We start from the raw sequence: 16,379 nt of genomic DNA, 5'->3' as shown, positions 1-16,379 counted from the left end.
TGAAACCACTAACTCAGTGCAGTAGCTCCTAAAGAGTAAACAGTTTCACGTATTCTACTTCGAATACACTTCAGGGAGCTGGGAACTTGTTTACAGATACATGCAGGCAGGCTTGCTTTTCCGTGGAGCTCCTACATTTTATTTTCAGATTTTTTCAGTATAAAGTTACAGGCGGTCACCCTGTTAAAATAAGACTTCCTAGAGCATGACAAGATTTGCCCAGAAAGCCAACCATATCCTGGGCTGCATCAAAAGAAGCATGGCCAGAAGATTGGAGAAGGTGATTCTCCTTCTGCTCTGCTCTGGTAAGACCCCAGCTGGAGTGCTGCATCCAGCTCTGGAGTCCTTAGCACAGGGAAGACATGGACCAGTTGGAGCAGGTCCAGAGGAGGGCTGCAAAAGCGATCAGAGAGTTGGAACATCTCTTCTACGAGGAAAGGCTGAGAGAGTCGGGGTTGTTCAGCGTGGAGAAGAGAAGGCTCTGGGGAGACCTTACTGCAGCCTTTCAGTACTTCAAAGGGGATTACAAGAAAGATGGGGACAGGCTTTTTAATAGGGCCTGTTGCAATAGGACAAGAGTGTAAATGAATTTATGCTAAAAGGAGGTAGATTTAGGCTAGATACAAGGAAGAAAAATTTTATGATGAGGATGATGAAACACTGGAACAGGTTTTTGAGAGAAGTGATAGGTGCCCCATCCCTGGAAGCATTCAGGGTCAGGCTGGACAGGGGTCTGGGCAACCTGATCTGGTTGAAGATGTTGGTGTTCACTGCAGGGACTAGATGACCTTTAAATGTCCCTTCAAGCCTAAACTTTTCTATGATTCCATAAGAGAGAATTGGAGAGCCAAAGGGAGTTAAAACAGAACTTCTGATCTCCTTCTGTGTGGTTCATTTGCAAAATCAGTTTGTGCACTACAGTTTCTCAGCTCTAGCTTGGAATGCATTTAAAAATACTGAATGGGGAGTACTCAGCTTTGGTGCTTAAACAAGACTTTAATGGACTGAGATGTGGGTTGTTAGGATCCTGTCTTAGGTTACATAGACCTGAAGTACTTCAGGAGTGAAATGTAAATATCTCACAGATACAAGGCAGTCCAGTGTACTAGTAGTATGGGAAGTCTGTATGTTTTTGTCTGCAAAACTTGCCTTTGAAAGGTTCTCCTAGGGAGTGAGGGGAGGGGCACAACTGTTGTCTCTCCCAGGGAGCAGGACCTTTGGCTAGGTATTGCCTCTGAACCTCAGGAGCACTGTGAGAGGCTTCTCCACTCCCTCTCCTTTTGGGGCAAGAGCACTGGCAAAGGTGTTCCCTGTTGCAAGCCGGCTGCTGAGCCTGTTAGTTAGGCAAGTCAGCTGAATGCCCATGTTGTAAGCAAAGTTTTCTGTTGTAGTGGTGGTGGAATTGGTGCAGCAGAGGAGTGGGAGCCGCAATTTGAGCAAGCAGCTGTGCCTTTTCCCAGCCACACGCTGAAGTTCTTCAGTAGATGGAAGTCAATAAGCCTTCGGAGTTCCTGTTGAAATGGTGTTGTGTTTATTACTCTCCAATATGAATAAGAAGAATGGAAACCCTGCAAGAGCTCTCTGTGTCCTAAAATGATCAATCTTAGCTGAAAAGTAGGATTAAAACTAATACGCAAAAAAATGCAACAGGTAAGCCAAGGATTAAGTTAATAATTTTGTTGCCTTCTTTTGTATTAACATAATTGTGTAATTAAAATCAGAGGGACTTTACAGCTTAGAAAACTGGGTTCGTTGTTACAGTTTTGATCCCATTATTACACTGAAAAAACACCTATTTGTTTGGTTCAACATGAAGAAATAATCGGCCCAATCCTACTGCAAATACCCACTTTGGTAGCAAATTTACACTGGCATGTGAAAATGCAGTCAAATATATATTGGGAAATTATGCCTGCAGATTTTATTGTTTAAGACTTAACTGAAATGTAGTACATTAAATTTCTTCAACTAGTCACTGGAATATTTGCAAATAAACCAAAAAAGTATTAATTCTCCCATTTTTCTGCAGAAACTGGGAGGGGTTTTTTGGTGTAAGGTGTGCCATGGCCTACCATGTATTATTTTCGGTTCACAAAGTATTTTGTGCTTCCCTTCGTTCCTTCCCTCCTTTCCTTCCTTTGTTTAAGCCATAACTTTTGATCTCTACAATTTCCTCGGAATAAATCAGAAGAGCAGATACCATTAATTCTAATAATTATTTGTATACAATTCATTCTCCGTGAGCTCGTGTAACCTATTTCCAATTGAAAGCAGAAGAAACCTTGCCCATCCTCTGTGCCTCTTAGCACACTTGCAAGATGAAATGTTGCAGCAAAATGTTGTTTCTCAGCTCTGATTAAAAGCATGAGTCACAATTTGTCAGGGCGTGTGGGTTAGAATTGCTCAGACTCTTTTGCTGCATCCATTTCAGGACACATTATAATGAAGTGTGGAGCTGCTAGAATAAAGTCGAGCTGGTGAGAAGAGGGAATTTCCTCTTCCTTCTGGCCAAACAGAGACAAAAATGAATTCTAGGAGCCTTTGGATAGCTATAAATCAATGCCATGGAAGAGTTACTGGAGAGTGTACTGCTTTGAAACGAGTGACAATGACTGATACCAACTGCACGTTTGAGCCACTTATGGATTTGCAATACATTTATTAGGGCAATTTAATTGTGAATTGAAGTTTTAAATACCGCATGGAATTTGTTCAACAGTTACATATAGACTGAGTTTTCATGCAGCATGAAATTATGCTGAATCCAGTTTCTGTGAAGATCCACAGGGAGGTTTATTAATATTTGTTGTAGATGCATTACAGCCAAATCTAAGCACTGTTTTATCGGCACAACAGGCCCCAAATCATGCTTATATACTCAGGGGTGGCAGTTCCCTTGTGGCAGCAAGTTTATCTTTTAAATGCAGTATTTGCAGTGTCCATGTGTAATATGTTCCCTATGCCCTGTTCAGAACATGCATTTGTCTAAAAAATAGCAACACAAAGATAATTTGAGCAAAATACAGGACAACAGTACTACTTACCCGGTGCTGGAGACAGAAGCGTCTCACAGTAGAGGGAACAATAATGAAAATAGGATGCCACATGGAAAAAAAATGCCATTTCCAACTTCCCTCCTTCCTGATATCAGTATCACATGTGTCTGAGTCAACGTGTGGAAATTAAACCAAATAATTATTGTAAGACTCTATTTCCAGACCTTGTACCGCTGTAGACCTTATCTGCTTTGGTTGCTAAGCTGAGCAGTCTAATATGAAAAGAGATTCATACGCCTGAAGAGTCCACAGGGAAAGACCTCGGTGTGCAGTGCAGGGTCTGTGTGGTGCAGCATGGAAATGGGTATAATCACATAGCTAAAAATTTTCTCAAGTAGTTGGCATGTAACAGAGTTGCTTAGGGCCGTCTGTGCACTCTTTATGCTGGCTCTTTTTAAACTTTTAGTGCTTGCCTTTTTTACCTTAATATTCTTGTGTCTAGTCGCACGCTTGGACTCACACACACATATGCATGCACACAGATATAATTTTAGCTTCTGCGCAGATGGTCACAACTGACATATAGAAAAATGATCATTTGAGACTCAATAAACATTCAGAGCCAGGGGAATCCAAAAGCAATAATAATATTTTTAGGAGGTGCTCAGGTCTGAGTTATTATGGTGGCAGATGGTTCATACATATAAATCAAATATTTACTGACAAGTGAACCGATTGCTGCTGAGCATATTTTTTAAAGATCAAGGTAGCAGGTGAGAAGGAAACACATTAAGGCATGAATGAAGCTAGTAGATACTTCTTTGGTCTGCACAGGCCATATTAAGATGCAGTTTGATGGGTTTATGACATTGCATTGTATTTATCTGAAGGAAGGTCATACAACCCACTGCTCTGGCAAAGACAGTTCTGTTCCTAAAGGACAGTAGTGTAATAGCTTCTTGATTCCAAAGTGATTTAATTGTAGTCTTCTTTATTATTAAAATACCTCTCCAGGGTAATTTCTTTTTTGTTCTGTGGCCTGACAATACGCTGTTTAAATTTCTCTCAGGTGTGACCTAGATAAGTAAATTCACAAGGCACTTGTCGAAAGATCCCAAATAATTTTGTATCAGAAATGTAGTGATTGTACTGAGGAACCCTTCAAAACATGGCCTGCCATTTTTTTCCTCTTTTACAAGTTTGCTCCTTCCTGCTACATCGCAGACCTAATTCTTTGTTTTTATGTGAAAGTACACTGATTTTCATGTAGCAGACCAATGTGATGAAGCTGAGACATCCGGAGGGGACATTTGTAGTTGCTGATGAGAGGGAGATTACTGATGGTGATCCCCTTGGGGTTATTTTGCTCCGTCATCTTTCTCGGGCACCTGTCAAATATGTATACAGGAACCATTACGGCAGTCATTTCACTGACCTCCTGCATGGCTGTTGTCCGTCTTCAGTACTTCAGTTTATTCTTCAGTCCATCCACTGGTGGCCAAGGTTGTGGAAATGGGGAAACAGGTGAGGGTGAACATGATGTTGCTTAAGTCTGGTCAATGGATCTAATTTAAAGGAGAATTGCAAGAATTAGCTTAAATGAGGATTTGGGGAAGATCACTTATTCTTCCAGTGCAGGATTTATCTTGAAGTATCACTCAGCAGATTTTTAGTTATTGGTAAATTTTGATGTTGCCAGTGAAATGCCACAAGGCAGTGGTGAACACTAAGGGCAAAGCATAGCTTGTAAACACTTTGTGATCTTGTAGCAGTGCTTTGGAAAATCAGTTTAAAAAAAAGTGCTTCTAAATGCAGGAGGGACACTATGATGTTTAGCTAAAGTGCTGCACACTTTAAAACATCCATTGAAAGCATAGCAGCATAAGGATCTGATCTTCAAGTCTGTGGGTTTCTTTTCAGAATGTGGACTGCAGCATTGAGAGGGTGGTAAACAAAAGGCAAAAAGGAGACTGTAAATCTCTTGCTAACAAGAAAGTTCTTTTCTTTCCTGTGATTGTAATTTGCCGTGTTCAGGATTTTATATGTATTCCTGTTCTTTGCAATATGTTACTTGGTCTGTTTTAGGATACTTTTCTGTACAACATGATAATGAAAAGAGGGAACAGCGGTACCAACCCCTGTGTACTTTCTCTGAATACATGCCAGCAGTGACGATCAAATCCCATAGCACGTTCTGCCTGAATGGGCATGTGCCTGTGAAACCTTTTGGCCAAAATAGCCACCATCTTCTGCTCTTCCAGAAGACAAGGAAGATTTTGTTTCACAGCAGCAGGACGGAGGAGGGTATGAGCTGCCTTTGAACCTTCTTCCCTGTGCATCCTGAGGTGTGGATGCCAGTTACCTGCCTGGGTAAGGGGGCCACCTCGTACCTTCCTTGTGACGAACCATTCTGCAATATACGTTCCCTGGTGTGGTGAACCTCTTTGTTTGGGAAGTCTCTGGAGTATGCACAGCTACATCCATATATATACATTTTCTTGCTATGACCTTTTTCAGTAATTTTTTGTGGTTATTATAAACTTTACTGGTTTTAAGCATAGTAAGAATCAATTGTGGCAGAAAGGCTAATTGCAGCTAGAGAGGATGGGGGAGCATGTCATTGCAGTGAAGTGCCTAAACCTACCTGCAGGCTCACAAAACTCTTATTTTTGTCACAGGGAAAAGGTCTTTCAGGTTCTGAGGGCAGGCTTTTCCTCTTTCTAGCAGAAGACAGCTTACAAGAAGGGAGGAAGCCCCAAAGCCCTTAAGCTGTTCCAGAGACCTCAGTCAGTAGAGCTGAGAAAAGGTCTTTCACAAACACCTTTTAAACCTTTGGAGCAGCCTCTTCTGTGAAGTAGGGAGTGATATGCTCAGTAACAATATACTATTTTCTTGCCTCTCCTCCTCCCAGAGAAAACCCCTGTTACCTTGTTTTTTTCCCTCTCTGGAGAGTGGGTTGCCCTGAGCTGGTTGTCCTCCCCTGTAGGCATTAGCCCAAGAGCTCTCTGTGCAGGAGCACCTGCATGGCACAGAGCTCGGCATAGGTCACTGGGTCTAGCCTGCGGTGTTGCACATCACCCCTGCGTAAGCCAGGGAACCTTCATCTCCAAGTAAGCGGAGTGGGTTCTTTCATTTGTGCTGTACCAGTTGGGAGGCTTTTCCAGAGGCTGAGTGCTCTAGTGCTTAGAAATCTTTCAGCTTCCAAATTGCATTCAGGGCCAGTTAATTTATGTTTGCTCTTGTGGCAAGATTGTTCCTTTAAAAGTTTGGTGTGTTTTTTTTCCTGGTGTTTACCTCTGATAACTACAGAGAACAATTGCAGTCCTTTTTAGCCTTTTTTTTGCTCTTCTGAAACAACTGATCCTATAGGGTTTGCATGAGCAAGGACAAGTTGGGAAGACCGGCCAGGTCTGGCAGTGGAGGGTCCTGTGAAGGCCAGTTTACCCCACATCCTTACATTGTGTTTAGTCATGTCCCTGCTCACAATGCAATTCACTCTTTCAGTGCATGTTTTTTCAAAACGTGGAAACTGAGGCCTTCGTAAGCTCCAAATATGTTAGATCTGCTGCATTTGCATGATCACAGGAAATGGATTCAGGAAGAAAGAGACCAGGTTAGTTAGCCATGATCCAACGTGATAAATAGATGCTTTGTATTCTGCTTCCCTTTAATTATTATTTTCTGTGAGCTCTGATGCCTGGCACACTGCTGAGATCAGACTAACAAGCTTCTACTTTGTGAATCACTTCAGCAAAAGGTCCTTGCTACCCGGTAGACTTTTCTTCGATGATGATGTTCTGAGCTCCCTGGTTTCAGAGCAGTATAGTCTTGCATTTTGCAGTATAGTTTTGCATTTTGCTTCCACTTTCTGCTTCCTCTTCCACCCGTGTCCAATGCATGGAAAAAATCCATTATCCATGGAAAAATAAGGGAAATATTAATTTAATTGGGAGGTTTGGGGTTGAAGGGGATATACATAAGATCCCAAAGCTAATGTTTGTCACTTGGACTGCAGTCTGCCTGAGTTGGCTAGTTAAATTGCCCAGACTTGGCTATCTCTGTCAGCAAAGGCAAGTAGAGCAATTCAAAGGTGCCTACCTATCTCCCACGGGAGACAGCAGATAAGAAGGGAAGGCATAGCACTTGGGCTCCTTGGAGTCAAAAAATAGTGGTAGTCCAAAAAAGCAAGTGAAGAATCTTCCCTCTCTACAGCAGCTGGACAGATTTTAACAACAACAACAACAAAAAAACCCAAAACAAAACCAGAAAGGGGGAAAGAGTGAAGGTCTGTTTATAAATTTCCATACTCAATAAAATTCAATGGAATATATACAGATATTCTTGATAGTTATAGATGTGTTTCCTAATTTTACAAGGGATAATTTATGGTGTACAATAATTTCTGTCTTCCCTCTTTTTAATTTGTCTATATCGAATATTGGATCAAATGTAGCACTTTTGTGGTACAGGGGGCAGCATTGGCCTGTGTAATAAAATGTACTTTGTGTATGAGAGACAGACAAGCAAAAAACCTCCCACTTCCACCTCTCAAACATATAAGTAGTGATTAAAAAACTCTCTGAGACAACTTTGTTCTTGTTTTGAATAAGCTTCAATATTTATTTAATCCCTTTGCATCTGAAAATGTGAGCAGGAAACTGAGAAAGTTGCATAGAGGCTTCTGGTCCATAAATGGTCTACTTTGACCTCACTGGGTGTTTACTGGTGAAAAAGGAAAAGACTGGAAAGCTAGTTCTTGTTCAATCTTCTAATTAGATATTTATTTTAAGTAATTAATTGCTTGGAGTACTACTGACATCTCACCTCTTTTGCCAAGACCTTCCATAACCAAGTTTTCAAGCTTTCCTCATTCTTTTTTTTGCAAAGCATTTTAAAAAGCCCCTTTTCCCTTAACCATCACTCCTCTTTAGAGCCTCCTTCCTAAACTGTCACGTATAGCAATATGGGGTTTAAGGCTTTCTAGCTCTGTGGAGTTCATTAAAGAAAAACAGACTTTTAAAACCGCCCTTCAAGAGTGATAGTGCTTTTGTCAAAGTTGCAGTGCTCTGAGTGCCTGCAACAGGGATTTTTGTGGAGCTATTGCAATGCCATGGTTTAAGTAATAACTTCAAGTGTCATCAGCGTGGAAATTTTCTCATTTTGGAAAGCCTCCCAAGGTGAAGACTGTTTCTGCAAGTTTTCTAAGTCTGCTGTCACAGAAACTGAGCAACTCTGGGTCAAAAAGGACAGACCGGAGAAGATGGGTACGCACTTGTCTTGGTGACAATATTAGTTGATATTATTATTTGGCAGAAAAGTTCGTGCCAGTCACCAGAGCTTTTAATCAAAACCGTCAGCTTGATACACTCAACTCAAGAAAAGTTTAAATGAACAGCAACTTTTCCACCAACTTCATCAGTTGCATTTTTTGTGCTGATTATTTTACTGTCACTCGAACATTTTTTTTCTGTATTTTCTGAGATGAAAAGCTAAAATTTGCCTTCCCTTAAAACTTCTGCTTGAAATTCTCTGTATATTTAGTCTTGGTGGCAGTCTAGGACTGAACAGATTATTAGTATGTAGAGAATGCAGCAGTAGTCTTAATATATTATCTTCATATATGTCTATATGTATCCTTATATCTATATGTAGTTCACTTTTTCAAACTTCTTGAAAGTTCACCATTCCCTGGGTCAGCTGCGTCTGTGCTCCTTCTGGACAGAGAAGCTAAAACTATATGTAATTACTGGATGCAGCTGAAATCCCAGTTCCCCAGCCCTGAGGGAACTGGGTGATTGCTTGTAATTAAAAGCAATTAGCAGTCCCCTTAGATTGCTGCTCCTCGGTTAGCTTTAACCCTTGCAGGCTTGTCTTCCAACGCTCACTTATGGTGGTATTAATGGCTCTGCAGCTATGGTGTGAGTCAGTTACCATCAAGCCCTAAAATCTAATCTTAAACAGAAAATAATAATAATAAAAAAAAAGATTAAATTTCACTTCCAAATTACAGTTTGAGAAGTACTTGGTCCTAGTGTAATAAAACTAGAAAGTAGAATTGCAACAAAAATCCAAAACCAAAGTACCTTATTCATACCAGTGTAACTCCAGATGCTGACAGATATGTTGCTTATTCACACTGGGATAATATATGATTGAATTAGGACTCTTCAGGAAAGATTCAGTAGGCTTAGGACCATATACTGTTCTTGGCTAAATGGGACAGAGGCATCTATGATTTGATAACAGTTTCTTGCTATCAAAAATGCTTAATATTTAGGTGGACGTTAATGCTTTTTCAACAGCCAGAAGCTGAATACAGTAGAAGTAATTCCGTTCAATGCCATCTATTTTGTAGTGAAATATGACTTATTTTAATTGATATATGAGTTAATTATGCAATTAGATTAATTATCTGTTTTTTTTACTGAGTCTCATGATACTTTTCTCATTAACTCTTCATACACTTAGCACAGTGGTTACCTTTCTCAGAGTTCAACCTTCTGAAGTTGTTCTGCTCAGGACAGAGTGCTGTAATTCTGATTTTTTTTCAAAAATGCATACAAGTGAGCTGCAATGTTTAAGTATTTCCCGATTGATCTCTAGTATTTCAAGTGAAGAATAAATAAGATAAATGCAATTAAGTTATAAGCTGATCCCCTTTCCCTCCTCATAAGCCCCTCCCAAACAAACAAAAAGTGTTTGTAGCTGAAAACAAGCAAGAATTTTTTTTCCTCTTAGATAAAGGCTGAGCAAAATCTGCCCAGGTTATCTTGGCATTAGCAGAATTAGCAGAAATGTCAGTGTTTTACAAACTGAATATAGTATTGGCGTAATATTTTTCAATACGGTACTGGCAGACTCATCACAGCGTATACCGTAACTGAAGTTCAGAGATCCAGACTCGGATGTGCAATAATAAAAGCAAAGACAGATACTCTGCTGCAGTTTGGTTGGAGGCATTAATGGTAAGAGAATAAAATAGATTCTGGATTGTTTATGCGTGGATAGACATATGAATACATTGTAGTCATACTAATTATAGAACTTGTTATAATGCTTGAAGCTTTCATTCTGTCAAATCAGATTAATTGATGAGAGAAAATGCATGTTCTCACAGGCAATATGTAGGAATAGCAATAAGCGATGTCTCAGCATGCTTTCGGTGCCTCATGCTACCCCTTCAGCATGGGGCAGCTTAGCTGGTTTTGCTGCAGTCCAGCAAAGACTTCAGAAATCTTGCTGTTGGAAATTATTGCTCCAGTTTGTGCATGCTCACTGAAGGACTGGCTCCATCAGACAGGCTGCTGCCTTGGAAGCATTTTTGGATGCATTGCAGTGGGCTGGTGAAATCTACAAGGAGAACTCTGAAATTTGCCACTCTTTTTCTAGTCCACTTAAGACATAAAGGAAAGGAACTGTAGGTGCCTTTACAGAAAGTTGTTGTCGGGAAGTTTAATCTGAGGACAGAGCCTAGTTTACAGCTGCGTGGTATGTCAGAGGTTGCTCTGACTATTCTGTCTTGGACTCACGTATGAAAAACCTGTACCACCACCCTGAGAAAGGCAGACCTACTCCTGCATGCCCTGGTGTTTTGTGTGTTTTGCAGTGATGCCTGCCCTCATATGGAGGCACATGTTGGAGCCACCCTCCCCAGCTGCCTTTCACACCACTGTGCTGTGTGTCACCAGCACCCTCCTGCATCAGAAGTCCTGCAGAACGGTGTGTTTACTAAGGAGGGAGAAGTACTTCTAATTAAGATCCTTCCTGCACAGGGCTCCATCAAGAGGCTTTGAGCATGAATGCAAGTATGGTCCTGGACTGAGGAAGGGGGAGACAAAGAGTGTGAAGCCTGCATTTGCCCAAATCTGTGTGCTGGGATAGAGGAGGCCAGTGTAGGGCTTGTTTGGCCTGCTTGGGACCTCCACATTGCTCTCCATTCTTTGCTGTCACTGACAGAGCTGACCTAGTGCCCTAAGAAGGGAGTGTGCCAAAGCTGTCCGCGGTGGGTGTCCAGGCTCCTCTCGCACAGTCTAGTGGAGGAGGCAAGAAAGATGCTTCCAGGGCTTAGGAAGGAGTCTTTCTGCCCTGGACCTCTTGCCAAATAATACAGCAGCAGAGAGAAATCCAGTGTCTCCCTTGGGCTAGACCTTGTTTGAAGGCAGCAGCAGTGTCCTCTTGCATCTCCTGTGGGATGGCTTGGGGAGGTGCATAGATGCAGCACAGTGCTCTTTAGTTTGTGCGGTGCTGCTCCAGCTGTAGGTGCATGCAGTGCTGCATACACAGTCCCATCTGTGCTCCCAGTGTGGCCTTCACCTGCCAGAAGCTGAGCAATGGATGTCTCTGATAGGCAGGTGGGCTTTTCCTCAGCTGAGCTCCCCTCTGCTTTGAAGACATGGCTAATCCATCAGGAGGTGGCTTACTGCTGCATCTGTCAAATGATGGTCATGATAGTCAAGCAGTCTGGAGTGAATCAGACGGTACCGTTCCTGCCTTTCAGACTTGCTCTGTGCTTGTGATTTGTTGACCTCTGTGCAGCAACATGAGTGTGAGATGCTCAGCCTATGAACTTCGTTCCTTTGGAAGCTTCTCTTGCTCACCATGAGGTTTAAGGTCTTCAGTTTAAGGACAAGGCAAGCAAGGTGATAAGTATTAATGGGAGATATGTATGGGACAAGTTTGTAACATTTTACAGCCACAGCCACTCTCCTGATGTTTGCTATGTTGCTGACACCTATCACAAAATCAGGGACTTAAACAAGCAAAGGCTTAAACCTGAACATGGTGATACCAATATCCTGCATTCCTGTGTTTCCCTGTTACTCCCTCTGTACCTTAAAATCAAATGAGCGGAAAGAAAGACATCGTGTTTTGCAACTGCTTTATTCACCGCCGAAGGGCAGTGACACGTACAACACACTAGCTGTTCAGCGGTGGGCATCAGTGTAAGAGGGAGTAGCACAGGCGGTGAAGAATAACATCATATTCCATCGTCACTGCAGAGGAGCATAAGCAGACAGCATGCCCCAAGCTGGTACAGGCATCTTTGCTTGTGTTGGAAAACTGCTTACTATGGCTGCTTGCGCAGTTCTTTGTAACGCTCAGAAGAGGTTCCGAGAGCAAACATAGTAGGTTGTCCTTTGTAATGCACAAAAGGGAAGAGGACCATCTGGGGAATTAGTCATGCTTTTACCCCTCATAACTTCTCTCTTTTCCTTGAATGTGTCCCGACTTGACTCAGCTGTGTGCTAGTTATATTTGAGGATCTCACTCAGTTGCAGAGAGCTGAAGATGTTTAACAGCTGCAGCAGTGCTGTACCTGGGTAGCTCCTTAAGAATTACCTAGGGAAGGACTTAAACTGCCTAGACTGACAGCTGATACAGTTTAGCACCTAGCAATGGGAAGGATAACATTCATTAAACAGCCAGCTTTCTCAAAATCAGCATCAAGTACTTCAGAGACCCTCCCTGGACCTAACGTTGCAGGTGTATGGTTGAATGTTCTTGCAGGGAAGAGGTGACCTTCTCCAGGGCACAGGCAACCGGACTGCCCGAGGTGTACTGAGTGTCAGTGGTGCAACAGACCCAGGGAGCAGGTAGGATCCTCATACTGCTTCAGCTGCTGGGAATTCCTTATTGCCCCTAACTAATTATTAGAGTTTCTGCTATCATGGGAGGAAAAAAAGAGTTACTGGACAGTACTGCAAAATTTTATTAAAGAAGGAAGGAATCTTTATTTCTGGGAAGTCCCAAATGACATTTTTTTTCTAGTTATCTTCTATACAAAACCAAATTGAGAGAATGAATGGAGACTGAAGGAGAGACTGTTGATAATAGCTTCTTTTATTTTGTTACCAGAGTGGTGCTGCTGTGTGGGATCTCATTAGGGTCCTCCCTCCTACCCCAGCCCCAAACTGTGTCATAGCACTAAATGAAAGGGACAGGCAGCTACCTTGTGTCTTCAGCAACTCTCTCGCCAGTGCCATCTCTGCCTGCCTGGTGTCTTTGTCTAAGCTTCCTTCAGCTAAGTGTCACAACTGTAAAAATATTTGCCTTTGGCAGAAGCAGCATCCTCAGACACATTCCTGATTCCTCTGTGTCTGCTTCTAGATTTTCCATTTGCTTCCACAGGCTCCAACACTGGTGTCACTCTTGCCAGTGCTCTTTCCTCTCCCAGTTCATGTTTTGCAGGTCACCTTGTTTCTTGCAAACACTGCGAGCCCTGTCTCTACCTGTAATTCCTATAAAATCATTGCTGCGATGTCGTAATGGTCTGGCCCTCAGTTTCCTCAACGGTTGAATGCAATGGCATTTTTGTCTGCGTTTTCCTGATTTAGCCCCTGTCGGAATTCCCAGTTCTATTTGGTTTTACAATTAGCTATCAGAATGCACAGTCCTTGTATTCAGTAGCTTATGGTCTCAGAGGCTCTTGGAGGTCAAAATACAATGAAATAGAAGGCTCAAGGCTGGGAGGTTATCTAAGTTCTCCTGTATCACCTTTTTCACAGGATCCACTTAGTATTAGTTTAGTTCTTCAAATCTGTGCAGGTGTCCTAGCCTGGCACGCAGAATCTCGTAGTTCCCTTTTTTTCTTGTCTCCACCTTGCTGTCTTTGTCTGCCCAATATCTCTCCCCTGTGTGCCTGCCTTCATAGCTGTGACACTAGTTCATGATTTTTTCTGCAGTCTATAGTAACTGTCCTTTAATTCTTAGTCTTATGCCTCTCTGTTTTTAGATACCATCTGAAAATAATTTTTCCCCCCTTCATAATTTTTTCTCATCTGTCATTATGTATATATTCTTTCTGGCATTATCTGGTATTTTGAATGCATAATTTGCATCGTAAATAATAACATGGTGAAGGTGAAAAGTACCTGGGTTCTGCTGATCTTGACTATAAAGTTATTACCGAGGAAAAGAATGAAACACTGGTTAAATAGATAAAATATAGGTAAGGTACAGACGTGTGTGTTACACCAGCATCAGATTGTTGTTGACTTATATTTTACTTTTGAGCTGGAGTGCATATGTTTATCATTTCAAGGGAAAATGTTATTTAAAAAGGGTATGGGTTATGGTATGTTGGTAATGCCTCTCTGTTCCAGTGATGATTCCTGGTAATAAATGAAACTTCATGGAAAATGCTCCTGGCTAAAGCTGAATGGGAAAAATGTGATTCTGTGCATTCGGCAATAGAATTGAAAGAGGTATAGAGGCAAAAATGAAGTGTAAATGGGGACTTTTGTTCTGCTGGCTGCTTTATGTAACTGTGGTAGGCCACATGTCTGTGGGGCTGAATACCCGCCTCTGGTTTTTGCATGAGGTGGCTTTTTTAAAATATCTAAACCCCATAGGAACTAAGGGTGAGGGAGCTTTGCCTCCTACAACAAAAAAGAAATCTCAGCATCTCTGTGTTGATTTGAGTGAATACTAAAAGCTACAAAGGGTTTCCTTAAATGGGATGGGTTGCATTTGGAAAGTGTAATCTCAAATACGTATTGTATGCATGTTGGCAAAATGATGCAGGAATAATGAAGACCGATAATGCCTTGCTCTTACAGTCTCCTCCTCATCAGTGGAACTCACTGTCCTTCCTGTAGGTCTGGTTCTCAGATGGAGACACTGAGATAAGTAGGGAAATGATTACCTGTCACCTATGAAACGTGTGGCTGAGCTTCTGGGTTGTACTGATGAATCAGTAAGACCGGGTCATCTTATTGACAAGGTCAAAAGTGCCATGAAGTTGGTAAAACTCTGATAACATAAGCTTTTATTCCAGATAGGCTTTCTCTTTCTGTCAATACGATATACTTTTTATGGAGCCGTCTCTAATCTCACTAGAATTGAAATGAACCTGGCACTTTTTCTACTTTGGAAGAAAAGTTCAAAGATTTATGGGTTTACCTCAAAACTTTTTTTTAACTCTTCCCCTTACTACCCCCCCAGTGAAAACTGCATTTTGCATTAATGAATGCAAGGCTTCCAGTTTTCCCGTGTATGAAAAGCACTCTTGAATATGCAGAAGCAAGACGATAAATTGGTAACTTGTTGCACAAAGTCAGCAGCACAGTTTCAGAGCCTAAGCCCAGTTATAGGCCCTCTTGCACACAACAGATCCCAAAGCAGAAACATCACTGATTTTGTATAGATGTATAAAACTGGAATTTTATTTTTTTTCCCCATGGTGTAGGAGAATCTTTGTAGGCAGGGTGGTCTGGTCTGTTTTCACTTTGCCTGGTTGGATTTTGAAGTGGTCAGGTTGCATGATTAATAACGGATTTAAGTCCTTTAAACAGGGGCTGGCTTGATTAGGCCAATTAATGTATTCATTACATTTCCACAAGCTACTCAGAGTGTTGATGTGTGGACTTGCACAACTGGAGTTGGAAGTCATCACCAACGAGCATATTTTCACTGGAGCTTGTCTTCCTTTATGTGGTGAACTTCTCTGCTGCAGGCTCTGTTTCTCAAGAGGCAACTTTTGCAATACACCACAAAATGTGTTAAGGCTCGGACAAGGTTTTGACAGTTATTTTCCCTCTGCTCTAGTTATTTCATCTGAAAGCACCACATCAATAACCTTAACTAGAGAGAGGTACACGGGTGATCTTGGCAGAGTTTGAGAGGTGATTGATGAGGTTGGTGCAATGAGAGAAATCCCTGTCCTTCCTCCTGTCCTGGGCAGGGACCCTGCTGGCGCAGAGAGAGATGCCAGTACCTTGGGTCCCTGCTGTGCCTGGGGTCAGTACGAGGGAATCCCGGTGGACCCAGAGGAGAGCTGAGTGGTTTGAACCTCCCCCGGGCAAACCTCCTGAGTCTGATCCATAGGTCCTGTTTCATGCCTCATACATTATGAATAACGTATTCTCCTTTAATGTATTGTTTGCGGTTCTCGTTGAAAGGCATCAGCATATCTATGACTAACGTGTTGGGCTTGATCTCTCTTCAGTGTACGGACTTTCCCCCGCTGTGTTTTGGGGGATGTTTTAGGCATTGTGTAGGCAATGATGCTTTACCAATTTATTTATTTTAAAAGTGGGTTTTGCCCCAGTGGAAGCCTCACAGCCCGTGCTGCGCGTCACTCCCTCAGGAAAGCAGGCTGACTGCAATGAAGCAGATGGCTGTTTGCCAGGAGTGAGTCGCTCACTTTCTGTAATTCACCCTTCCTTTTTTTTCTTTTTTTTTTTTTTTCTCCTTTTCCCAAATGGTTTGGCTTGGTTGGGTTTTTAATCAGAGCCAGCCTGTCTCCAATAGCCTGTTCCCTCGCGCGCCTGTTTGTGTGTGTGCGTGAGAGAGGGAGGCAGAGAGAGAAGCCGTGCCTGGGCTATGCTGACAGATGACTTTTTCCTCAGTTGTCAGGTTTCGAGCGTGTCGGCAGCGCTGCTG

The 16,379-nt window shown here is 42.1% G+C and overlaps 1 protein-coding gene across 8 annotated transcripts in view; it reads left to right on the top strand.

Annotated features, from left to right (window-relative positions):
* Positions 1-16,379, top strand: part of PDE1C (phosphodiesterase 1C) — a 376,897-nt gene that overhangs the window by 154,274 nt on the left and 206,244 nt on the right. For 4 of the 8 annotated variants that reach the window (XM_080383285.1, XM_080383291.1, XM_080383288.1 and 1 more), the window contains exon 1: positions 1-16,379. This exon is cut by the window's left edge. The exons of the other annotated variants lie outside the window; for them this stretch is intronic. The gene's annotated coding sequence lies outside the window, so the exon portion shown is untranslated. 8 annotated transcript variants of the gene reach the window in all.

Source organism: Falco punctatus (genome assembly GCF_963210335.1).
Source record: "Falco punctatus genome assembly, chromosome: 4".
NCBI lineage: Eukaryota > Metazoa > Chordata > Aves > Falconiformes > Falconidae > Falco > Falco punctatus.
Note: the sequence above shows the minus strand (reverse complement) of the source record. Positions and strands in the feature narration are given on the sequence as shown.